The following is a 25,713-nucleotide window of genomic DNA, read 5'->3' as shown; positions in this document are numbered from 1 at the left end:
TGGAGCATGTATCAGTACTTTATTTTTATTGCCAAATAATTCTATTATGTGGATATAACCACATTTTGTTTATCTATTCACCAGTTGATAGACATTTGAGTTGTTTGTACTTTTTGGCTATTAACACTTGTTTACACATGTTTTTATTTCTTTGGGAGTATACTTAAAAATGGAATTGTTGCTGGGTCATATTTTAACCTTTTGAGGAACTGCCAGACTGTTTTCCAAAGTAACTATCATTTTACATTTCCATCAGCAGTGTATGATGGTCCCAGATTCTCTATATCCTCACCAACACTTATTATTATTGTCTGTCTTTTTAGCTATAGCCATCCTAGGTGTGAAGTAAAACTTAATATGGTTTTGATTTGCAGTTCTCTAATGATGCTGAGCATCTTTTCATGTGCTTATTGACCATTTGTGTATCTTCTTTAGAGAAATGTCTGTTGAAGTCCTTTGTTCATTTTAATTTTTTAATTGTATTTTTCAGTTACAGTTGACATTCAGTATTATTTTATACTAGTTTCAGGTGTACAGCATGGTGGTTAGACAATTATATAGTCTATGAAGTGATCGCCCCTATAATTGTAGTACCTACCTGGCACCACACATAGTTATTACAATATTATCGACTGTTTTCCCTATGCTGGACGTTACACCCCAGGACTCCTTTGTGAGTACCAATTTGTACTTTTTGATCTCTTTACACTTTTCACACAACCCCTCTACCCCCTCCCATCTGGCAGCCTTCAGTTTGTTCTTTGTGTCTGTAGTCTGTTTCTGTTAGGTTTGTTCATTTATTTTGTTCATTAGATTCCACAAATAAGTGAAATCATACAGTATTTGTCTTTCTCTGTCTGACTTTTATTTCACTTAGTGTATACCCTCTAGGTCCATCCATGTTGTCACATAAGGTAGTTCTATTTTTAATTTTTTAAGGAACCTCCACACTATTTTCCATAGTAGAGGCACCAATTTGCATTTCCACCACCAGTGCACGAGAGTTTCCTTTACTCCACACTCTCACCAACATTTGTTTCTGGATATATTGGTGATAGCCATTCTGACAAGTGTGAGGTGATATCTCATTGTGGTTTTAATTTGCATATTTCTGATGATTAGTGACCTTGAATACCTTTTCATGTGTCTATTGGCCATCTGTATGTACTCTTTGGAGAAGTGTCTATTTAGGTCCTCTGCTCATTTTTAAATTGAATTGTTTATTTATTTATTTATTTTTGGTATTGAGTTGTTAGGTTTTTTATAAATTTTAAATATTTACCCATTATTGATCAATATATTCTCCCATTCAGTAGGTTGTTTTTTCATTTGTTGATGGTTTCCTTTGCTATGCAAAATCTTTTTAGTTGGATGTGATCCATTTGTTAACTTTTTCTTTTGTTTCCCTTGCCTAAGGAGATATATTAGAAAAAATATTATTATGAAAAATGTCAGAGTTTACTGCCTATGTTTTCTTTTAGAAGTTTTATGGTTTTGAGATTTACATTTAAGTCTTTTATCTATTTTGAGTTTATTCTTGTATATGATATAAGAAGGTAGCCTAGTTTGGTATATTTTTTCATGTATCTGTTTAATTTTCCTAGCACCATTTATTGACTAAACTGTCTTTTTACCCCGTTGTATGGTCTTGCCTTCTTTGTCATATATTAATTGACCATAGAAGTGTGGGTTTATTTCTGGGCTCTCTATTCTGTTCCATTGGTCTATGTGCAGTGGTGGGATACAAATAATTTAACAACTGGTTCTCTGCCCTAATGACCATTTTAAGTATAAAAAAATGATATACCAAAAGATAGTTTATTATTTCATACATTTAATACTTAAATAAGAACAATAAAATAAGTATACAAAACTAGATTGTTATAAGAAAGAGTTTTAAAATATTAATGAAAAAATATTAATACCTAAAAAAAACAAAAAAAAAATTAATACCTGACCAAAAAATAAAACCATTATTTAAGACATTTTCATATTGCTGCTGCTTCTTTTTTTTTTATTTTTATTTTTTTATATAGGGACAGAGAGAGAGAGTCAGAGAGAGGGATAGATAGGGACAGATAGGAATGGATGAGAAGCATCAATCATCAGTTTTTCATTGCGACACCTTAGTTGTTCATTGATTGCTTTCTCATATGTGCCTGGACCGCGGGCCTTCAACAGACTGAGTAATCCCTTGCTCGAGCCAGCGACCTTGGGCCCAAGCTGGTAAGCTTTTTACTCAAGCCAGATGAGCCCGCACTCAAGCTGGAGACCTCAGGATCTCGAACTTGGGTCCTTCCGCATCCCAGTCCGACGCTCTACCCACTGGTCAGGCTCATATTGCTTCTTGGTTGGCATCCTCACTTGCAATTTTCTTTGCTTTTATCTGAGCATCATTGGCTGTGTGATTTATCCTTAGCCATCTTTTCCCTGTAAGAGTGGGGTCCCATTCCTTCACCTATGAACAGTACTATGGGCACTTAGAATACACAGTTGCACAGATGAACATTAAAAAAGAGTAAGGAGCCTGACCAGGCGGTGGCGCAGTGCATAGAGCGTTGGACTGGGATGTGGAAGGACCCAGGTTCGAGACCCTGAGGTCGCCAGCTTGAGCGTGGGCTCATCTGGCTTGAGCAAAAAGCTCACCAGCTTGGACCCAGGGTCGCTGGCTCCAGCAAGGGGTTACTCAGTCTGCTGAAGGCCCACGGTCAAGGCACATATGAGAAAGCAATCAATGAACAACTAAGGAGTCGCAACGCACAACGAAAAACTAATGATTGATGCTTCTCATCTCTTTCTGTTCCTGTCTGTCTATCCCTCTCTCTGACTCTCTGTATCTGTAAAAAAAAAAAAAAAAAAAAAAAAGGATAAGGAATGTAAATTTGTGATTTCCACATTGGGTGGCTGCCCAGGTGCCCACCTTAAAGAGGACCTTGATTACAAGTGTCATTGAACCAACTGAACTCAACAAAAAAATAGATATCAGTTCTGCAGAACCAGTGCAAACCTGCTGAACCCTACTAGTCTATGTGTCTGTTTTTATGCCAGTGCCATGCTATTTTGGTTGCTATAAACTTGTAGTTAGTTTGGTATCAAGTAGTGTGACGCCTCCTACTTTGTCTTTTTTTTTTTTTTTTCCAAGTTGCTTTGGCTACTTAGGGTCTTTTGGGTTCCATATAAATTTTAGGATTATTTGTCCTATTTCTGTGAAAAATGCCATTAGTATTTTGATAGGAATTGTATTAAATCTATAGATTGCTTTTGGTAGTATGGACATTGTAACAATATTAATTCTTTCTATCCATGAGCATGGTGCTATAAGCTTCCATTTATTTCAGCGGTTCTCAACCTGTGGGTTGCGACCCTGGCGGGGTCACCTAAAGCCATCGGAAAATACATAATGCATATCAGGTATTTACATTCCGAATCATAACTGTAGCAAAATTACAGTTATGAAGTAGCCACCAAAATTATTTTTTGGTTTGGGGTCACGGCAACATGAGGAACTATATTGCGGGGTCACAGCATTAGAAAGGTTGAGAACCACTGAATTTGTATCTTCTTCAATGTCTTAAAATTTTCTGAGTACAGGTCTTTTACCTCCTTTGTTAAATTTATTTCTAGGGGCCTGACCTGTGGTGGCGCAGTGGATAAAGCATCGACCTGGAAATGCTGAGGTTGCCGGTTCAAAACCCTGGGCTTGCCTGGTCAAGGCACATATGGGAGTTGATGCTTCCTGCTCCTCCCCCCCTTCTCTCTCCCCATCTCTCTCTCCTTTCTAAAATGAATTAAAAAAAAAAAACTAAGCAAAAAAAAAAATTATTTCTAGGCATTTTTTAAATGCAATTGTACATGGGATTATTTTAGTAATTTCTTTTTCTGATAATTTATAGTTGATATGTAAAAATGCAAATGATTTCTAAATATTAACTTTGTATCCTGCTGTTTTACTGGATGCATTTATCAGTTCTAATAGTATTTTTGTGAAATCTTTAAGTATGACATATAGTATCATGTCATACACAAATAATGACGGTTTTACTTCTTCCTTTCTAATTTAAATACTTTTTCTTTCTTTTTTTCTTTTTTTGTCTGATTGCTGTGGCTGGGACTTCCAGTAATACACTATTGAATAAAAGTGGTGCAAGTTGCCATCCTTGTCTTGTTCTTGGTCTCAAGGAAAATGCTTTTAGCTTTCCCCTTTTGAGTATGGTGTTAGCTGTGGGTTTGTCCTTCTATCCCCACTTTGCTGAGAGTTTTGATCATAAATGGATGCTGGATTTTGTCAGATGCTTTTGCTCCATCTATTGATATGATCATTTGATTTTTATCCTTTATTTTGTTTATGTGTTATATCACATTAATTGATTTGTGGACATTAAACCAACTTCACATCCCAGGAATAAATTCTACTTGATCATGGTATATGATCTTTTTAATGTATTGCTGAATTCAGTTTGCTAGTGTTTTGGGGGGAAATTTTTGCTTTATGTCCTTCAGAGATATTGGCCTATAATTTTCTTTTTTTGTAACATCTTTCCTCTGGTTTTGGAATCAGGATAATGGTGGTCTCATAAAATGAGCTTGGGAGACTTCCCTCCTTTTGAATGTTTTGTAATAGTTCGAAAAGCATAGATGTTCATTCTTCCTGTTTGTTTTGTTTTTTTCTTAGTGAGAGGCAGGGATGCAGTGAGACAGATTCCCACATGAGCCCTGACCAGAATCCACCCAGCAAGGCCGTAGTACCAGGCGATGCTCTGCCTATTTAGGCTGCTGCTCCATTTCTCGGCAACTGAGCCATTTAGCACCTGAGGTGAGGCCATGGAGCCATTCTCAGCACCCAGGGCCAACTCGCTTGAACCATTCAAGCCATGGCTGCAGAAAGGAGAAAGGGAGGAAGAGAGAGAAAGGAATAGGGTAGGGGTGAAGAAGCAGATGGTCACTTCTCCTGTGTGCCCTGACTGGGAATTAAACCAGAGACTTCCACACACTAGGTTGTCGGGAGCTGATCAACAACTACTGGCTGACAAAGTCACAGCAGAAGAAGATCCACAACTGCTGGATGACAAGGTCACAGCAGAAGAAGATCCAAAACTGCTGATTGACAAAGTCACAGCAGAGAAGACCAATGGCTGCTGGTTGACAAAGTCACCTCAGTGAAGATCAATGGCTGCTGGTTGACAAAGTCACCACAGAGGAAAGGCACAATGATACTTCCCCCTTTGACCTTTTGAATTAATCTGGCCTTATATTCCCCCTTTCTGGATGTGTGCTATCATTTATGGCACAGGGATAATAGTACTGTGCTTTCCCTGTAGATTCGTAGTAATTTCTTTGGAAATGAGACAGAGGGTGTGAGTTCCACAGAAAAGCTTGTAAGCCCCTTTGCCTGGGCTCATAGACATAAGAGGCTGGCTATGATATCCCTCAAAAAGGGTTAAGTTTGTAGAAAAATTCCTTCTTATTAATCATGTTAGAAAAAATAGATAGTAACTTATGAATAGGTAGGAAACAGTAACTATACACAGAAGCACTTTTCAGCCTTCACTTAATTCATTACTTTACCTCCCTAGCCTTTTCATGTGGTAAAGAAACTTTCCTTTCTTCTTGCATACCTGACCTGCAGGTGGTGGAACACTCTGAGAAAAATAAAGTTAGAACTTAACTAGTGTATGAATATAGTAGATAAATAAAATTTGACTAGACAATAGAATCTTAGGTAAGGTAGAGTTATTAATCCATACTGACCTTTTAGAAGTTTGTACCAATATTGTTATTGCTATTCAAGTTATTGTATAATTGTACTTTGAATGACTTACCACCTGATTTATAGCTTATAGAAATGAATTAACTGTTGCCTAGAAATATGTAACCATAGTGAAACAAAAACAATTATTAATCAATGTATTCTGAATACCATGTGATTGTAACTTAGTGTGTGTGTATAAAAATAAAGCTAGACCAGCCATTGGCAGAGATGCCTGGCAGTAAATGCTAAAGAGAGAAAAAAAGAATTCGGCTCTCTCACTCGATTCACGCCGACGCCATCTCTTCCTGTGGGATCCCTGAATTCCCCCTGGGGCTGGACCCTGGCACTAGGCCAATGCTCTACCTCTGAGCCAACCAGCCAGGGCTGTTCAGTCTTCTTTGAATGTTTGATAAAATTCACCCATGAAGCCATCTGATCCAGAACTTTTGTTTGTTGGGACTTTTTAAATTCCTGATTTTTTTCTTGATACTACTCAGTCTGTTTAGATTTTGTTTCTTTTTTTATTCAATCTTAGGAGATTATATGTTTCTATAATTTACCCATTTCTTCCATATTGTCCAATCTGTTGGCATATAATTGTTTGTAGTATTTTCTTGTACTCCTTTGTACCTCTATGGTGTCAGTGTCACTTCTCTTTCATTTCTGATTGTATTTATTTGGATCCTCTTTTTATTTATTTATTCTTGATTAGTCTGGTTAAAGGTTTATCAATCTTGTTTTTCTTTTTAAAGAACTGCTCTTGGTTTCATTGATCTTTTGTGTTGTTTTTTAGATTCTATTTTGTTTATTTTTGCTCTGATCTTTATTTTCTTCCATCTACTCACTTTGGGCTTTGTTTGTTATTCTTTTTTTTCTAGTTCCTTTAGGTGTAAGGTTAGATTTTATTTTTTTTCTTTTGAGAGAGAGAGAGACAGGAAGGGAGAGAGAGAGAAAGAGACAGGAAGGAGAGAGAGAGTGAGAATCATCAACTCATAGTTGCTTCACTTTAGTTGTTCATTGATTGCTTCTCATATGTTCCTTAACCATGGGGCTCAAGCCAAGTCAGTGACCCCTTGCTCAAGCTAGTGACCTTGGGCTTCAAGCCAGTGACCTTTGGGCTTGAGCCAGTGACTTTGGAATCATGTTGTTGGTCCCGTGCTCAAGCTGGCAAGCCCATGCTCAGGCCAACAAGTCTGTGCTCGAACCAGCAACCTTGGGATTTTGAACCTGGCACCTCAGCATACCAGGTTGATGCTCTATTTACTGTACTACCACTGGTCAGGCAGGTTAGATTATTTATTTGAGATTTTTGTTTGTTTGTTTGTTTCCTGATGTAGGACTATTGCTATGAATTTCCCTCTTAGGAATGCTTTCACTGTGTCCCATTGGTTTGGGATTGTGTTTTCATTTTCATTTGTATCAAGGTATCTTTTGATTTCTTTCTTGGTCTCATTTGTTAACCTAATAGTTATTTAGTAACATGTTATTTAGCCTCCATGTGTTTGTGTGTTTTTCAAGGTTTATTTTCTTGTAATTGATTTTTAGTTTCATACCATTCTGGTCAGAGAAAATGCTTGATATGGTTTCAGTCTTCTTAAATGTATTGAGACTTGTTTTGTGAACTAACATGTAATCTATCTTGGAAAATATTCCATGTGCACTTGAAAAGAATGAATATTCTGCTGTGTGGAGTGAAATGTTCTAAAGTTATCAATTAAATCCATCTGGTCTAATGTGTCATTTAAGGCCACTGTTTCCTTGTTGATTTTCTCTTTGGAAGATTTTTCCATTGATGTCAATGAGGTGTTGAAATTCCCTGTTGATTTCTTCCTTCATGTCCATCCATCAATATTTGCTTTATATATTTAGGTGCCCCTGTGTTAGATGCATAAATATTTACAAGGGTTATATATCCTCTTGTTAAATTGATTCCTTTATCATTATATATCTCTTATATAGCCTTTGTTTTAAAGTCTATTTTGTCTGAGATAAATATTGCTACCCCAGCTTTTTTTTGTTTCCCTTTGCATGAAAGATATTTTTCCATTCTTTTACTTTCAGTCTGTGTATGTCTTTTGATCTGAAGTGAGTCTCTTGTAGGCAGCATATATATGGGTCTTGTTTGTTTGTTTGTTTGTTTTTTACTTTTATTAATTTTTAGAGAGGAGAGAGAGAGAGAGAGAGAGAGAGAGAGAGAGAGAAAGAAGGGGGAGGGAGGAGCAGGAAGCATCAACTCCTATATATACCTTGACCAGGCAAGCCCAGGGTTTTGAAGCGGACCTCAGCATTCCAGGTCGAGGCTTTATCCACTGCACCACCACAGGTCAGGCGGGTCTTGTTTTCTTATCCATTTAACTACCCTATGTCTTTTCATTAGAGCATTTAATCCATTTACATTTAAAGTGATTATGGGTAGGTAAGTAATTATTGCCATCTAATTATTAATTTATGTTCTTTTTATTTTTCTTCTTTTTAAAGAAGTTCCATTAACATTTCTTCTGATACTGTTTTCATGGTGATGAACTCCTTTAGCTATTTCTTGTCTGGAAACTCTTTAATTCTCCTTCAATTTTAAATGTTAGTCTTGCTAGGTAGAATAATCATGGTTGCAGGTCCTAGGTTTTCATCACTTTGAATATTTTGTGCCAATCCCTTCTGGTCTAATAAGTTTCTGTTGAAAAATCAGCTGATAGTTTCTTGTACATAACTGACTTTCTGTTGCTGCTTTTAAGATTCTCTCTTGGGCTTTAACCTTTGACATTTTAATTATGATATGTCTTGGTATGGGCCTTTTTAGGTTCTTTTTGTTTGGGACTCTGCATTCCCGGACTTGTATGTCTTTATCTTTATCCTTTGCCAGTTTGGGGCAGCTTTTAATCATTGTTTCTTCAAATAGATTCTTTTTTTTTTTTTTTTTTTTTTGGTATTTTTCTGAAGCTGGAAATGGGGAGAGACAGTCAGACAGACACCCGCATGCGCCCGACTGGGATCCACCCAGCACGCCCACCAGGGGCGATGCTCTGCCCCTCCGGGGCGTCGCTCTGTTGCGACCAGAGCCACTCTAGTGCCTGGGGCAGAGGCCAAGGAGCCATCCCCAGCGCCTGGGCCATCTTTGCTCCAATGGAGCCTCGGCTGCAGGAGGGGAAGAGAGAGACAGAGAGGAAGGAGAGGGGGAGGGGTGGAGAAGCAGATGGGCGCTTCTCCTGTGTGCCCTGGCCGGGAATCGAACCGAGGACCCCTGCACGCCAGGCCGATGCTCTACCACTGAGCCAACCGGCCAGGGCTCAAATAGATTCTTGATCCCTTGCCTTTTCTCTTCTCCTTGATGCAAATGTTATGCTTGATGTTGTCCCAGAGGTCCCTTTAACCATTCTCTTTTTCTTTTTGCTGTTCTGATTGGGTATTTTCGCTTCATCTAATCTGCTGTCAATTCCTTCTAGTGTATTATTTATTTTACTTATTATATTCTTCATTTATCAGTGTTTCTTTTTTTTGGTTTTTATTTCCTTTTTTGTGTGTATGAGAGAGAGGGAAATGGGGTGGTGGGACAGACAGGGACAGACAGACAGGAAGGGAAAGAGATGAGGATGAGAAGCATCAACTCATTTTTGCAGCACTTTAGTTGTTCATTGATTCCTTTCTCATATGTCCTTGACTGGGGGGCTCCAGCTGAGCCAATGACCCCTTGCTAAGCCAGCAGCCTTGTGCTCAAGCCAGTGACCTTGGACTTCAAACCAGACACCTTTGGGCTCAAACCAGTGACCATGGGGTCATGTCTATGACTCCATGCTCAAGCCAGAACCCCCCCCCCCCACACTCAAGCTGGTGAGCCCGCACTCAAGCTGGCGAGCCTGCATTCAAGCCAGATGAGCCTGCACTCAAGCTGGGGACCTTGTGGTTTCAAACCTGGGTCAGACTACCTGGTCAGACATCCATTTACTTTTTATTTTTGTATTTTTCTGAAGCTGGAAACGGGGAGAGACAGTCAGACAGACTCCCGCATGCGCCTGACTGGGATCCACCCGGCACGCCCACCAGGGGGCGATGCTCTGCCCACCAGGGGGCGATGCTCTGCCCCTCCGGGGCGTCACTCTGTTGCGACCAGAGCCACTCTAGCGCCTGGGGCAGAGGCCAAGGAGCCATCCCCAGCGCCCGGGCCATCTTTGCTCCAATGGAGCCTCGGCTGCAGGAGGGGAAGAGAGAGACAGAGAGGAAGGAGAGGGGGAGGGGTGGAGAAGCAGATGGGCGCTTCTCCTGTGTGCCCTGGCTGGGAATCGAACCTGGGACCCCTGCACGCCAGGCCGACGCTCTACCACTGAGCCAACCAGCCAGGGCCGACATCCATTTTTATGCTTAATATCTCTTTGTGGAAGTTCTCCCATTCTTCCCCTCTGTTCCTTGAGCATCCTTATAACCATTGCTTTGAACTTTGTATCTGGTAGCTTGCTTGCCTCTATTTCACCTAGTTATTTTTCTAGAGATTTCTTCTGTTCTTTCATTTGGGACATGTTTCTTTATTTCCCCATTTTGGCTGACTCTCTGTGCTTATTTCTATTTATTTATTTATTTATTTTTTGTATTTTTCCGAAGTTGGAAACAGGGAGGCAGTCAGACAGACTCCCACATGCGCCTGACCGGGATCCACCCGGCATGCCCACCAGGGGGCAATGCTCTGCCCATCTTGAGGTGTCGCTCTGCTGCAACCAGAGCCATTCTAGCGCCTGAGGCAGAGGCCACAGAGCCATCCCCAGCACCCTGGGAAACTTTGCTCTAATGGAGCCTTGGCTGCGGGAGGGGAAGAGAGAGAAAGAAAGGAAAGAGAGGGGGAGGGGTGGAGAAGCAGATGGGCACTTCTCCTGTGTGCCCTCACCGGGAATCGAACCTGGGACTCCTGCATGCCAGGCCGACGCTCTACCACTGAGCCAACCAGCCAGGGCCTATTTCTATTTATTAAGTAGATCTGTTACATCTCTCAGTCTTAGCAGGGTGGCTTTATATAGTAGATTTCTGTCCTGTGGGGCCCAGTGGTACAGTCTCTCTGACCACCTGAGCCAGGTGCTCCAGGAGTGTCCCTTGGGTGGGTTGTACGTGCCCTCCTTTTTGAAACTTGATTGCTGTTGCCTCCTCAGTGGGCGGGTTTGACACTCAGGCTGGCTGGCTATGAGAATTGGTCACAGTCACAGTTTGCAGAGGCTGCTGTACAGAGACTGACCACATAATACAGAATCTGCCCCAGTGGGATCTGACTCCTCCTGAGACTTCTCTTTGGGTATACCACCTGTGAAACTTGTTGGGTGGTGCTCTGTTGTGGTCTAAAGCTGGCCACCAGCTCTGTTGGTTCTGGGGCCTCTTTGGAGGGACTTCAGTGCGAGTCATTGTCAGACGCTGTTAGTAGCTTTGCTGCGGTCTGCAATTTGTAGCTGCCTGTGCTGGGCCTGGATACTTATGGAAGAAATCACGCGGCAAACCAAGGCTGTCACAAGTACCAGGCCTGGGGCAGGTCAGTAAAAGACCCAAGGCACTCTGAGACTTGCCACCAGTTGCCAGATACCCCTAAGGTCCAGCTGCTGAAAGAGTTCTTGGTGTCCTGTGAGTTGGGTGAGGCAGGGTCTTAAGGAGTCACCAAGGTGGGGCAATACACCAGGCTAATATAGGTTGGTGTTTGGCCCAGCGCTAGTGCAATTCCGTTTTTCTCTGTATGTCTCTGACAACCCCTGATCTTGACAGAATTCCTTGTGAGTTTTGTAAGAAAGACTACAGTGTAAGACCAGACTGGTGCTGAGAGGTTCTGAAGCTGTGTCTGAGTTAGTTTTCAGTTCCTCTTTGGAGGATGAGGAGAATCGGTCTGGAGTTGCCATCTGCCATCTCCAGAAGGTGAGAGGCCAGCAGCAAGGAGTACCTACTATGCCCCTGGTAGGTCTGCAATTTTGGGACATAGGGTTGAATGCCATCATGCTCTCCAGAGCAGAGATGGAAATGCTGATTGCCACATACTCCTCTTTGGGACAGTGTAAGACCTGCCAGGATGGCAGAGATGAGGGGGTGGCTGAGGCTTCATTTGCATGGACTGATTCCTGGACTATGGCCAGAGTGGGCACTGGCTCCTTTGTTGGATGGACTTACGGATTTTGGACAATATGAAATACCCTGATGGGGTTGGGGGAGCGGCTTTGCTGGCAGAACTCCCCTGCCCCAGGAAGCTTTTCCCATGGCTAGAAAGAAGCCTGAGGCCATTTTGCGCTTTTGGCAAAGTGTTCAGAGAATGGTGAAATGTACCTTTGTAATTGTTAAAATGGTATGATTTGTCATGTTCTTGTAATTTGTGTAATGTGTCTAATTTCCTTGTGCAGGAATACCTGTGCTTTAGATTGTAAAGCGAGCAAAGGGGGTGGAATGTTGGTTGAATAAGTTTGTAAATATGATATATAGGTTTTTATTGGGTGTGGGGGACAGGCTGTAAGCAGGCAGGCTTGTTATACCCTAAGGCTTAGTTTTAAGACTTAGCCTTTCCCACCCTAAATGACTTTGTATCAGAGACTTCCTTATTTGTATATTGGATTAAAGGTTTTGATTTCTACACTATAAAACGGGGCAGACCGGGAGCTTGCTCGCTCTTGGTTCCTGAGATTAGCATTAGAGAAGAGAGCAGAGAAAAGAGAGCAGAGAAAGGCCATGTGGAGGAGAGAAGAAGCATTCAAGATGGCAGAGTGCTGAAGGAAAAGAGAGTTTGTGCAGGTTTTGTGCAGAGAAAAGGAGATGGGGCACAGAGGTGAATAAGGCTGGTGAGGTACAAACCTTTGATTCTAGGATACTCAGATAAATCAGTGGCTTTGGGAGCCCTGAATGGAAAGGGAAGTATTTTCCCAGTGTGTGTATTTCTTGCCCGCTGGGTGCAAGCTAAAATTAAAGCTAATGGTCCACCAGTTCTTGGCTCCATTGTTTCATTACTGTCTGCCCGAATCAAATGCAAACCTGCACAGGCCAGGCAGCTGTGATGGTAGCCATGGCTACTGGCCCTACAGGGAGGGACAGAGACAGAGACAGAGACAGATAGGGACAGACATCCAGGAAGGGAGAGAGATGAGAAGCATCAATTCTTCATTGTAGTTCCTTAGTTGTTCAGTGATTGTTTTCTCATATGTGCCTTGACGGGGGTGGGGGAGTAGGGATGGGGCAACAGCAGAGCAGGTGACCCCTTGTTCAAGCCAGAGACCTTTGAGCTCAAGCCAGCCACCATGGGGTCATATCTATGATCCCACACTCAAGCCAGCAACCCTGCACTCAAGCTGGTGAGCCCACGCTCAAGCTAATGACCTCAGGGTTTCAAACCTGGGTCCTCCATGTCCCAGTCCGACTTTTTATCCACTGTGCCACTCCCTGGTCAGGCTGTAATTTTTTTTTTTTTTAATGGAAGGGGCCTATGATGCCAAAAGTGCCTATAGCCAGGAATCATAATACAACCTTTGTCTCCTGTCCCTGAAAAGGGAACTTCAGCAGGAGACAGAATAGCACTGACCTCTCCACAATATCTTAGCCTATTTTCCTTTTGCCTACCTTGGTGAGGAGCCAGGTGAGGCTATGAGGACAGCACCTGGTTGGGCATTGAAGCTTTGATGGCTTTGAGGCCCAACCCTTGAGCTCATTAAAACAGCCAGTTTCCACCTGGCCTGTGGTGGCACAGTGGATAAAGCATCAATCTAGATTGCTGAGGTTGCTGGTTTGAAACTCTGGGCTTGCTGGGTCAAGGCACATACAACAAGCAAGCATTGAACAACTAAAGTGAAGCAACTATATACTTCTTCCCCACCCCCTTTGTAAAACCAACAAATAAAATCCTTAAAAAAAAATCAACATTAAAAAAAAAACCAAACAAAAAAACCCCAGACAGTTTCCAGAGTAGCAGTTCAGATGGGGCAGGCTGGGATCCAAACCAGACCTACGATATTGCTTCTATTACTCTTGTTGCTTTCATTGTTCTTATGTTCTAATTGTACTCTGCTGATTAACATCTGTCAAATATCAGCTCTCCTTTGATCTTCATAACAAGACTAAAATAGGTAGAGTGAGCATAGTGTTCTCATTTTACTTTTTTTTCCCTTTCAAAAGTTTTCTTTTATTCTAATTTTGTAGGTGAAGAAAGTGAACTTCAAAACATTGAAGTTATTTGTTGGGCAGATAAAATATATTATGCTCACTTTGTTAAAGATGGTGCTGCCCACGTGGAAGCCCGTCACCCAGGTGATGGTATTGGTTGCCCTTCTTGCTTGGGTTGGACATAATTATATTAATGTGTGTTGGGGGCGGGCTGTGGGCAGGCAGGATCCTTGTGGCCGGGGGCTTGGTTTTAGGACTAAGCCTTTCCCACCCTTTTTGATGTGGGGTGGTATACTCTCATGAGGAATCCCATTATGCCTCAGATAAGTGACTTTATATCAGAGACTTCCTTGTTTGTATATTGGATTAAAGGTTTTGGTTTCTATACTATAAAGTGGGGCAGACCTGGAGCTTGCTCTCTCTCAGTTCCTGAGATTAGCATTAGAAGAGAGAGCAGAGAAAGGCCATGTGGAGGAGGCCAGGAGAAGTAGCCAAGATGGTGGAGTGCTGAGGGAGAAGCCAGTTTGTGCAGAGTTTGTGAAGAGAGAAGGAGATGGGGAGCAGAGGTTGTAAAGCCAGGAGCCAAGGCCACTATCACGGCCACCTGGCCTATGCAGGTTTGCATTAAATTCGGACAGTCGGTAAAGAAACAATGGAGCCAAAAACTGATGGGCCAACATCTTTAATTCTAGCTTGCACCCGGTGGGCAAGTAAAAATACACACTGGGCTCCAAAACCCACTCACATTCAGTGCTCACAAAGCTACTGACTTAATCCGAGTTCTCCTAGAATCAAAGGTTTCTAGCTCACCAGACTTATTCACCTCTGTTCCCCATCTCCTTCCTTCTCCCTGCACAAACTCTGCACTAACTGGCTTCTCACTCAACACTCCGCCATCTTGGCTGCTTCTCCTGGTCTCCTCCACGTGGCCTTTCTCTGCTCTGCTCTCTAACGCTAATCCCAGGAATCAAGAGAGCAAGCTCCTGTTCTGCCCTCATTTTATAGTGTAGAAATCAAAACCTTTAATCCAATATACAAAATAGGGAAGTCTCTAATACAAAGTCACTTTCTGAGGCATGATAGGATTGTACCACCCCACAGCAGAAGGGTTGGGAAAGGCTTAATCCCAAAACCAAGCCCCAGGCTACAATTATCCTGTCTACCCACAGCCCCCTCCCAACACACATTAATATCACCTGGGCAACAGCTTACATGTGGGCAGCGCCATCTTTAACAAAGTGAGCATAATATATTTTATCTGCCCAACAGAGGTGAATAAGGCTGGTGAGCTAGAAACCTTTGATTCTAGGAAACTCGGATAAGTCAGTAGCTTTGTGAGCGCTGAATGAGTGGGTTTTGAAGCCCAGTGTGTATTTTTACTTGCTCACTGGGTGCAAGCTAGGATTAAAGCTAATGGACCACCAGTTCCAGTTCTTGGCTCCATTGTTTCATTACCATTTGTCCAAATCTAATGCGAACCTGCATGTGCCAGGCAGCTGTGATGGTGGCCTTGGCAACTGGCTTTATATTAGTAAACTGCAGAGAAGGGACTGGACCCCCAGGTTTCTGATCTGCACCTTAATTCATCAGACCTGCAGCTACAGGCAAGGGGAAATGGCTGGCATCTTATTCCCTTATCACTGTAGCCGGAGATACGGGAGGTCAGCTCTGCCTGGTGTGGTGCTGTAGCTCTCTGATAGGATGGCTGCCTGCCTCCCCACCCTTCCTCCCTGACCCCACCCCAGCTTCTCAGAAAACACTTCCTGATGTTTATTCTAGCAGGCAGCTTTTTCATGTGATAATGGATTGGTATGATTGGGTTTGTGTGACTTTCCTGGCATTTAAAGGCAGAAAGAAGTGTTAAGACAACAAGTCCAGATAAAGTTTTAAGGAGTTTATTGGCCAGCAAAAGGAGAACATTGCTACACCCTACAGGCTTTTAAGAAAAGAGAAGTGAAGGGATTCTTGGATAAGTTCCATCTTCCTTGCTCTGTAGTTAAATTATGATTTACCTGACCCAGTTGCCCTTGCAAACCCTTCCTCCTGCATTCTTCTCTTTCCTTTCTCCACAGAAAGGAGGGAATAAGAGGCCCGATTTTCCTCTTTAAAATGGCGTTGCTAATGCTAAGTTTTACAGTTCCTTGGCACCTTATCACAGAAGCATAGTATGTACAAACTACTCTGTCTTCCCTCTATTTCCTTTGACCGAGAAGAGGCTAAGAGAGTAGCGCTCTGGGGGAAGTAGGGTTCGGGGTAAGCTTGTCAGATCTAGTGAGTACACCGCCTGGGACCATCAGCCTGGCAATGTATAGTCAGTGACTTGATTAGTTACCAAGGAGCTAAAACAGACGAAATTTTGTTTATACATTTTTAATTTTCAATAAGACATTCATACTTTACAATTAAAGACTAAGGAGCATGATCATCTTTTCAATGAATAAAATAAATGATGGCCTGGCCAGGTGGTGGCGCAGTGGATGAAGCATCGAGCTGGGATGTGGAGGACCCAGCTTTGAAACCCCGAGATCCCCAGCTTGAGTGCGGACTCATCTGGTCTGAGCAAAGCTTACCAGCTTGGACCCAGGATCGCTGGCTCGAGCAAGGGGTCACTTGGTCTGCTGAAGGCCCATGGTCAAGGCACATATGCGAGAGCAATCAGTGAGCAACTAAGGTGTCGCAACGAAAAACTGGTGATTGATGCTTCTCATCTCTCTCCGTTCCTATCTATCCCTCTCTCTGACTCTCCCTCTGTCTCTGTAAAAAATAAATGAATAAATAAATAAATAAATGAATGATGGATAACGTATGCTTTAGGCCTTATAGCATAGCCAAGGCAAGAGGAGGAACAGATTTCCATGAGAACTAGGAGTGGTTCCCAAGGAAAGAGAATGAGTGAGAGGGAGACATCCATGGATAGTGGGGGTGGGGGGACTCTCCCATGAGGATCCACAAATCCTGTGAGGGACCAGCCCCATGTTATTGTGGCTCTTGGGGCCTCCACACATGACCCTGTGGTACTGTCTGGGCTAGGGAGGGGTGGGTACAATAGCCATTTTAAATTATTTCCAACACTCTGATGTACATATTGTATGTTAAAATTCAATTTCTTAATTTGATTCTTTTTTTTCTTGTATATACATTCTTTGGTTGCTTCTTGTGTGTGCCATGACCTGGGATCAAACCAGCAACCTTGTCATTTTGGCACAATACTCTTAAATGACTGAACTAACCTGCCAGAGCTGATTCTTAATATATAATACATTCACATAATTTAAAAACTAACAAGGACACCCAGATTTATAAGGAAAAGTACACTGAAAACTATAGAATATTAGTGAGAGAAAGATTTAAATAAATGAAGAGATATGCCATGTTCATAGGTAAAGATACTTGGTATTGTTAAAATGTCAGTTCTCCCAAATTGATTTATATAAGTGTGATGCAATTCCAATCAAAATCTCAGAAGGCTTTTTTTGGGTAGAAATTTAGAAGCTGACTTAATCATTCATATAGAAGGGCAAAAGCCCTAGAACAGCCAAACTAATTTTGTTCACTCTTTTTTTTTTTTTCTTTTCAACAGAGACTGAGAGAGAGTCAGACAGAGGAATAGACAAGGACAGACAGACAGGAACGGAGAGAATGAGAAGCATCAATCGTTAGTTTTTCTTTGCATGTTGCAACACCTTAATTGTTCATTGATTGCTTTCTCATATGTGCCTTAACCGCGGGCCTTCAGCAGACTGAGTAACCCCTTGCTCGAGCCAGCGACCTTGGGCTCAAGCTGGTGAGCTTTTGCTCAAACCAGATGAGCCCTCGCTCAAGCTGGCAACCTCGGGGTCTCGAACCTGGGTCTTTCGCATCCCAGTCCGACACTCTATCCACTGCGCCACCGCCCAGTCAGGCCAGCCAAAATAATTTTAAAAAGGAAGAAAAATGTTAGAGGACTAAGACTACCTCATTTCAAGATGTGTTATAAAGCGACAAAAATCAAAACAGTGTGGTACTATGTAAAGGTAAACAAATAGATCAATGGAACAGAATGAAAGCTCCAAAAATAAACCGACATGTATACAGACAACTGATTTTCAATAAAGGTGCAAAGAGGATTGTTGGGCAGATGAAATATATTATGCTCACTTTGTTAAAGATGGCGCTGCCCACGTGGAGGCCGTTGCCCAGGTGATATTAATGTGTGTTGGGGGCAGGCTGTGGGCAGGCAGATTCCTTGTAGCCTGGGGCTTGGTTTCGGGATTAAGCTTTTCCCACCCTTTTTGATGTGGGGTGGTACAATCCCATCATGCCCCAGATAAGTGACTTTGTATTGGAGACTTCCCTATTTTGTATATTGGATTAAAGGTTTTGATTTCTACACTATAAAATGGGGGCAGAACAGGAGCTTGCTCTCTTGGTTCCTGAGATTAGCATGAGAGAGCAGAGCAGAGAGCCAAAAGAGGCCATGTGGAGTAGGCCAGGAGAAGCAGCCAAGATGGCGGAGTGTTGAGTGAGAAGCTAGTTTGTGCAGAGTTTGTGCAGGGAGAAGGAAGGAGATGGGGAACAGAGGTGAATAAGTCTGGTGAGCTAGACACCTCTGATTCTAGAAAACTCGGATAAGTCAGTAGCTTTGTGAGCACTGAATGTGAGTGGGTTTTGGGGCCCAGTGTTTATTTCTACTTGACTGCCGGGTGCAAGCTAGAATTAAAGATGTTGGCCCACCAGTTTGTGGCTCCGTTGTTTCTTTACCAACTGTCCGAATCCAATGCGAACCTGCATAGGCCAGGCTGCTGTGATAGTGGCCTTGGCTTCTGGCCATACAAGGATTTACTAGAGAAAAGATAGTCTTTATCAGTTCAATAAATGGAAAAATTGGACACCCATATGCAAAAAATATATAAAAAATTTATTTTGGTCCATACTTTGGATCATATACAAAAGTTAACTCAAAATAGAAAATAGATCTAAATGTAAAAACATGAAGGAAATCTCTGTGACCTTGGTAGGCAAAAATTTGTTAGATGTGATACTGTAAGGATGATTCATAAAAGAAAAAAATGGATAAATTAGACTTTATTAATTAAAAGTTTAAAACTTCTTATCAAAAGACACTATTAAAATTATAAATATACATGCCACAAACTGGAAGAAAATATTTGCAAATCACAGAATCGATAAAAGACTTGTATCTAGAATATATTAAGAACTCTAAAAACACAATACTGAGAAAACAAACAGCCTACCTAAAAATTGGGCAGAAGATATTAAGAGGCATCGGATGGCAAATAAAGATATGAAAACATGCTTAATATTATTAGTTATTTAAAAAATGCAAATTAGCCTGACCAGGCGGTGGCGCAGTGGATAGAGCGTTGGATTGGGACACAGAGGACCCAGGTTTGAAACCCCGAGGTTGCCAGCTTGAGCCCAAGGTCGCTGGCTCGAGCAAGGGATCACTCGGTCTGCTGTAGCCCCCACCCCCCCCATCAAGGCACATATGAGAAATCAATCAATGAACAACTAAAGAACTGCAACGAAGAATTGATGTTTCTAATCTCTCTCCGTTCCTCTCTGTCTGTCCCTATCTGTCCCTCTTTCTGGCTCTCTCTGTCTCTGCCACACAAAAAAGAAAAAGAAAAAGAAAAAAGAAAAATACAGCGTGACCAGGCAGTGGCGCAGTGGATAGAGCGTAGGACTGGAATGCAGAGTACCCAGGTGCAAGACCTCGAGGTCGCCAGCTTGAGCGCGGGCTCATCTGGTTTGAGCAAAGCTCACCAGCTTGGACCCAAGGTCGCTGGCTCGAGCAAGGGGTTACTCAGTCTGCTGAAGGCCCAAGGTCAAGGCTCATATGAGAAAGCAATCAATGAACAACTAAGGTGTCACAACGAAAAACTAATGATTGATGCTTCTCATGTCTCTTCGTTCCTGTCTGTCTATCCCTCTCTCTGACTCTCTCTCTGTCTCTGTAAATTAAAAAACCCCAAAAAACAAACAAAAAAATTAAAACTATAGTAAGAAATCACTACCACTAGAATGGCTAAAATGAAAAAGACTGACCTGCAAAGAGTTGGTGAGGATGTGAAGTAATGCAAAGCTCATTCACTGCTGGTAGGAATGTAACTGTTTCCAGTCTGGAAAACAGTTTGGCAGTTTCTTAAAATGTTAAACATACACCTACCATATAACCCAGGCATTCCACTCCTAGATATTTACCCAAGAGAAATGAAAGTATGTGTCCATACAAAGGTTTGTTCATAGCAGTTCTATCTGTATTAGCTCAGAATTGAAATAACCAAAATCTCATTAGTAGGTGAATAGATAAACTTACTGTGATATATTTTTGTAATGGAATGTTACTCAACAATACAAAATAAATGAAGTACAGGCAGTCCCTGGCTTGCTTACAAACGAGATAGGTTCTATAGGTTTGTTTTTAAGTTCAAGTTGTATGTAAGTTGGAACAGGTACACTTACCTATTAAATGCAAGTAAGGTGTTTGTCTTAACATGGTATTTATTTTTACCATTCTGTGCATATAAATACTTAAACATTTTCCAACACAACTTTAAACAATTTTGGATGATGCAGAAGATGATAGACTTGTTGGAGAGGACAGGACTGGTTTTAGAGTCAGGGTTGGATTCTGCTGCTGGAGTCAGTGTCTTGAAGTAGGTGTCAAGGGAGGCTTGTACATAGCTTTTTTTTCTCTCATCATAAATGGCCCTGTAGTATCTCAGGCCTTCGGTAACTATATAGTAAAATGTGGTGAACCTTTCTGTATCAGGATCTTGCTCCTCTAACTTTGCTATTCCTACTTCAATGAGATGAAAAGCATCAGCTAACTCTTTTGTAGAAAAAAATTTCGGTTCTGGAGTTTCTAGGTCCCTGTTTTCTTCCCTAAATGCTACCTATCATCTGCTGCTCTAGTTCTGTAAGGTCTTCATTGGCTAGTTCTTTGCCATGGAGTCAAGTAACTATATCATTTTCACCAATGTTCAACTGCACTTGATTACCGATAGCCCTTATAGCGATCCTTTCATAAGTATGAGTTGTATATAAGTCAGAGGTTTGTAACTCGAGGACTTACTGTATTGATTATGCTGATTGGATGAAGATGGACAAAAAGAGTACAAACTGTATGATTTCTTTTCTTTTTTTGGGGGGGTGAGGGGAGAGGGGTAGTGATGCTGACTTCCGCATGTGCCCCAACCAGGATCCACCCAGCAACCCCATCTGGGGCCAATGCTCAAGTACTGAGCTATTTTTAGTACCTGAAGCTGATGCACTTCAATGAAGCCATCCTCAGCACTCGGGGCCATGCTTGAATCATTCAAGCCACTGGCTGCAGGAGGGAAAGAGGGAGAGAAAAGGGAGGGGAGGAGAAAGAGATGGTCACTTCTCTTGTGTGCACTGACCAGGAATCAAACCTGGAATATCCATCCATACACTGGGCCAATGCTCTAACCACTGAGAATCAGGCAGGGCCTATGATTTTATTTTTATAAAATTTTAGAAATGCAAACTAGCTCCTAGTGACAGAAAGCAGATCAGTGTTTGCATTGGTGGTAGGTATAGGAAGAGGAGTGCAGAGAGAGAAGGATTGCAAAGGGGCACAGGGAAACTTTTGGAGGTGATGTGTTGTGAGGGCCCAGGGAAAGCTACAGTGTCTCACAATGGCATTTTGATTATTTGAATTGAAATCACATGAGAAGACCCTGGCAGGTTGGCTCAGCAGTAGAGTGTCAGCCTGGCATGTGAAAGTCCTGGGTTTGATTCCCAGTCAGGGCACAAAGGAGAAGTGCCCATCTGCTTCTCCCACCCACTTTCTCTCCTGCAGCCATAACTCAAATGGTTTGAGCAAGTTGGCCCCATGCACTGAATATGGCTCCATGGCCTCACCTCAGGAGCTAAAATGGCTCAGTTGCCTGAGTAATGGAGCAGTGGCCCCAGAGGGGCAGAGCATCTCCCCATAGTGGGCTTCCTGGGTGGATCCTGGTTGGGGCTCATGCTGAAGTCTATCTGCCTCCCTGTCTCTCACTTAATAAAAAAAAAACACAAAGAAATCACATAAGAAGCAGCAGGAGTAGGAGGCACTCTCTGACTCTCCTCTGTCACTATAGGAAATAAATCTTCAAGATAGGTCCCCTCCCTGTTCCTGAAGGTTGAGATCAACCTTATCACAGAATTATAAAATCCAGAACGAAAAACTTGTGTAAACAAACCTTGTGAAGTCTTTATTAATTTATTACCCAAGCCCAAGATTCCTTTCTAATGAACATTAGCTTTCTTTGTCCTGTCAATTTTTTCAGAAATTTATTGTTTAGTTTTTTGTCTGGAAAAGTATAAAAACTTGCCTGATCCAATCATTTCTTTGCGCCTATTTTATGAGCTGAGAGCATCATCTGGTGATTGTCCTATGCACATGTATTAAACTGTTGTTGTTTTTTTTTAACAAGACTGTTAACCTAGTTTTGTGGCAATTTTATTATTAGGCCAGCCATGAGAACTAAAGGGTGTGTGTGTGTGTGTGTGTGTGTGTAGGAATTATCCCCCTCCCTGACACTATGTACATTTCCTTAATTGTGGCTATCATATCACAGGCATACTTACAGCTAGTGCTCAACTTACAACCATGATTGGTCTGACCGGTCGTAATACGATTTGGTCATAAGTTGAGTAGCCTATGTGTACAGTACTGTGAAATGATGTTATAAAATCTTTAAGTCATATTTTATCATAATTTTCTTTCATTATTGTTATATCTCATAATTTTCTTTGTTCATTTTATGCCATTTGTATCATCTCTACACCATTTTGTTTCTTTTTTTAAAATTTTTTTTCTAATTATGTACAATTTTATTTATTTTATTTTATTTATTTTTTTATTTTTTTTGTATTTTTCTGAAGTTGGAAACGGGGAGGCAGTCAGACAGACTCCCGCATGAGCCCAACCAGGATCCACCCAGCATGCTCACCAGGGGGCGATGCTCTGCCCATCAGGGGCGTTGCTCTGTTGCAACCAGAGCCATTCTAGCGCCTGAAGCAGAGGCCGTAGAGCCATCCTCAGCACCCGGGCCATCTTTGCTCCAATGGAGCCTTGGCTGCAGAAGGGGAAGAGAGAGACAGAGAGGAAAGAGAGGGGGAGGGGTGGAGAAGCAGATGAGCGCTTCTCCTGTGTGCCTTGGCCGGGAATCGAACCTGGGACTCCTGCATGCCAGGCTGATGATGCTCTACCACTGAGCCAACCAGCCAGGGCCCCATTTTGTTTCTTATTTTTACATTCGTCAGGTTTAAGTAAAACACTGCATTACCAGTACAACTGGTTTAATATTTGCAAAACATACAAAATTACAAAATACAGGTGCATACAAAAATACAAAATACAGGTATAAAAAATACCATAAGAAACATTTTCCCGATTGCAAAACATATCAAAATATATAAACATGTATGAAACATTTTATTGGCCAGCATTGTCGTACGCCCAGCTGGGCAACGCTTGAGCTGCCAGACGTGGCGCAGTGGTGGCTAACGATTGTGGTCGTAACGTCGAATGGTCCTAACTTGCATAGGTCATAAGGCGATCAATACCTGAATGTCAACACTTTTATTTTTAAAGATTGTACTTATTGATTTTAGAGAGAGGAGAGAGGGGGAAATGAAAGCATCAACTCGTAGTTGCTTGTCGTATGTGCCTTGACCGGGCAAGCCCAGGGTTTTGGTTTTTTTTTGTTTTTTGTTTTTTTAATTTTATTTATTCATTTTAGAGAGGAGAGAGAAGGGGGAGAGAGAGACAGAGAGGGAGAGAGAGGAGAGAGAGACAGAGAGAGAAGGTGGGGAGGAGCTGGAAGCATCAACTCCCATATGTGCCTTGACCAGGCAAGCCCAGGGTTTCGAACCAGCGACCTCAGCATTTCCAGGTCGACGCTTTATCCACTGCGCCACCACAGGTCAGGCCAGGGTTTTGAACTGGTGATCTCATTGTTTCAGGTTAACAGGTCAGGCAACATTTTTCTAATTGTACCTTTTAAATATATACAGTTTACTGTATATCAATTATACCTCAATGAAGATGTTAAAACTTTCTATTTCTTATTATAATTTTAAAAAATAATGCAAAAATGTTAGTGGCCCTGGCTGGTTAGCTCAGTTGGTGAAGAGTGTTGTCCTGAAATGACAAGGTTGCAGGTTTGATCCCCGTCAGGGCACACATGGGAAGCAACCAATGAGTGCACGACTGAGTGGAACAGCAAATAAATGCTTCCCTTCCCCCTCTTCTCTCTCTTCCTTCCTCTTTCTGTCTTAACACACACACACACATACACACACACACACACACACACACACACACACACACACACACACACTATATTAAGCCCTTGCCAGATAGGTTAGTGTCGTCCTGGAGGTTACCAGTCCGATTCCCCAGTCGGAGCACATAACAGGAGCAGCTCTATGCTCCTGTCTCTCTCTCCCTGCCTCTCTCTCTCTCAAAATAAATAAATAAATAAATAAATAATCGTCATATAATTTAAAACTAAAAAGTACAGAAAAATTTACAATTAAAAGGCCTCAACTCCCCAGTTTTCACCACCGCTCCCCCTATCATGGATAACAAGAATTATTTGCTGTAAACTTTCTAAAAGGTAATGCTTACCTTTACTGATTGTAAAATATCCTAGTTGATTGTAAACAGCAAGTCAAACAAAGGTTTACATACCAGAGGGTCAGGTAGTGCCTAGGAGAACCTGCACTGAAAGGGTGCACTGTAATCCTTCTTGTCTATTTTCAAATTTCAGATACTTTTTTTTTTTTTTGAGAGAGAGAGAGAGAGAGAGGGAGAGAGAGAGAGAGAGAGAGAGAGAGAGAGAGAGAGAGAGACAGGAATATCAATCTATTCCTGTATGTGCCCTGACTGGGAATCGAATCGTCAACCTCTGTGCTTCAGGACAGTGCTCTAAACCAGTGGTCCCCAACCTTTTTTGGGCCACGGACCAGTTTAATGTCAGAAAATATTTTCATGGACCGGCCTTTAGGGTGGGATGAATAAATGCACCTAATAAAATTATGCGACCGGCGTAAAACCTGTGGTATTTTTAAATATAATTGTTGAACTTACAAGACAAGCATCAAGAGTGAGTCTTAGACTGATGTAACAGAGGGAATCTGGTCTTTTTTTTTTTTTTTTGTATTTTTCTGAAGCTGGAAACGGGGAGAGACAGTCAGACAGACTCCCGCATGCACCCAACCGGGATCCACCCGGCACGCCCACCAGGGGCGATGCTCTGCCCACCAGGGGGCGATGCTCTGCCCCTCCGGGGCATCGCTCCGCCGCGACCAGAGCCACTCTAGCGCCTGGGGCAGAGGCCAAGGAGCCATTCCCAGCGCCCGGGCCATCCTTGCTCCAATGGAGCCTTGCCTGCGGGAGGGGAAGAGAGGAAGGGGGGGGTGGAGAAGCAAATGGGCGCCTCTCCCATGTGCCCTGGCCGGGAATTGAACCCGGGTCCCCCGCACACCAGGCCGATGCTCCACCGCTGAGCCAACAGGCCAGGGCCGGGAATCTGGTCATTTTTTAAAAATAAAACATCATTCAGACTTAAATATAAATAAAACGGAAATAATGTAAGTTATTTATTCTTTCTTGTGGACTGGTACCAAGTGGCCCATGGACTGGTACCAGTCCGCGGCCCCGGGGGTTGGGGACCACTGCTCTAAACAACTGGGCTATCCAGCCAGGGCAATTTCAAATGTTTTTTATTGTTTTCTATCTGTCCATATCCTTTGTCCATTTTTCTTAATGTATTATTGATCTTTTTTATTCTTGATTTCTGAGGGCTTTTTACAAATTAGTTATATTAGCTATTTGGCCTGACCAGGCA

This window comes from Saccopteryx bilineata, chromosome 6, assembly GCF_036850765.1.
Source record: "Saccopteryx bilineata isolate mSacBil1 chromosome 6, mSacBil1_pri_phased_curated, whole genome shotgun sequence".
Classification (NCBI taxonomy): domain Eukaryota; kingdom Metazoa; phylum Chordata; class Mammalia; order Chiroptera; family Emballonuridae; genus Saccopteryx; species Saccopteryx bilineata.
The sequence above is the reverse complement of the archived record's forward strand: the minus strand, read 5'-3'. Positions refer to the sequence as shown.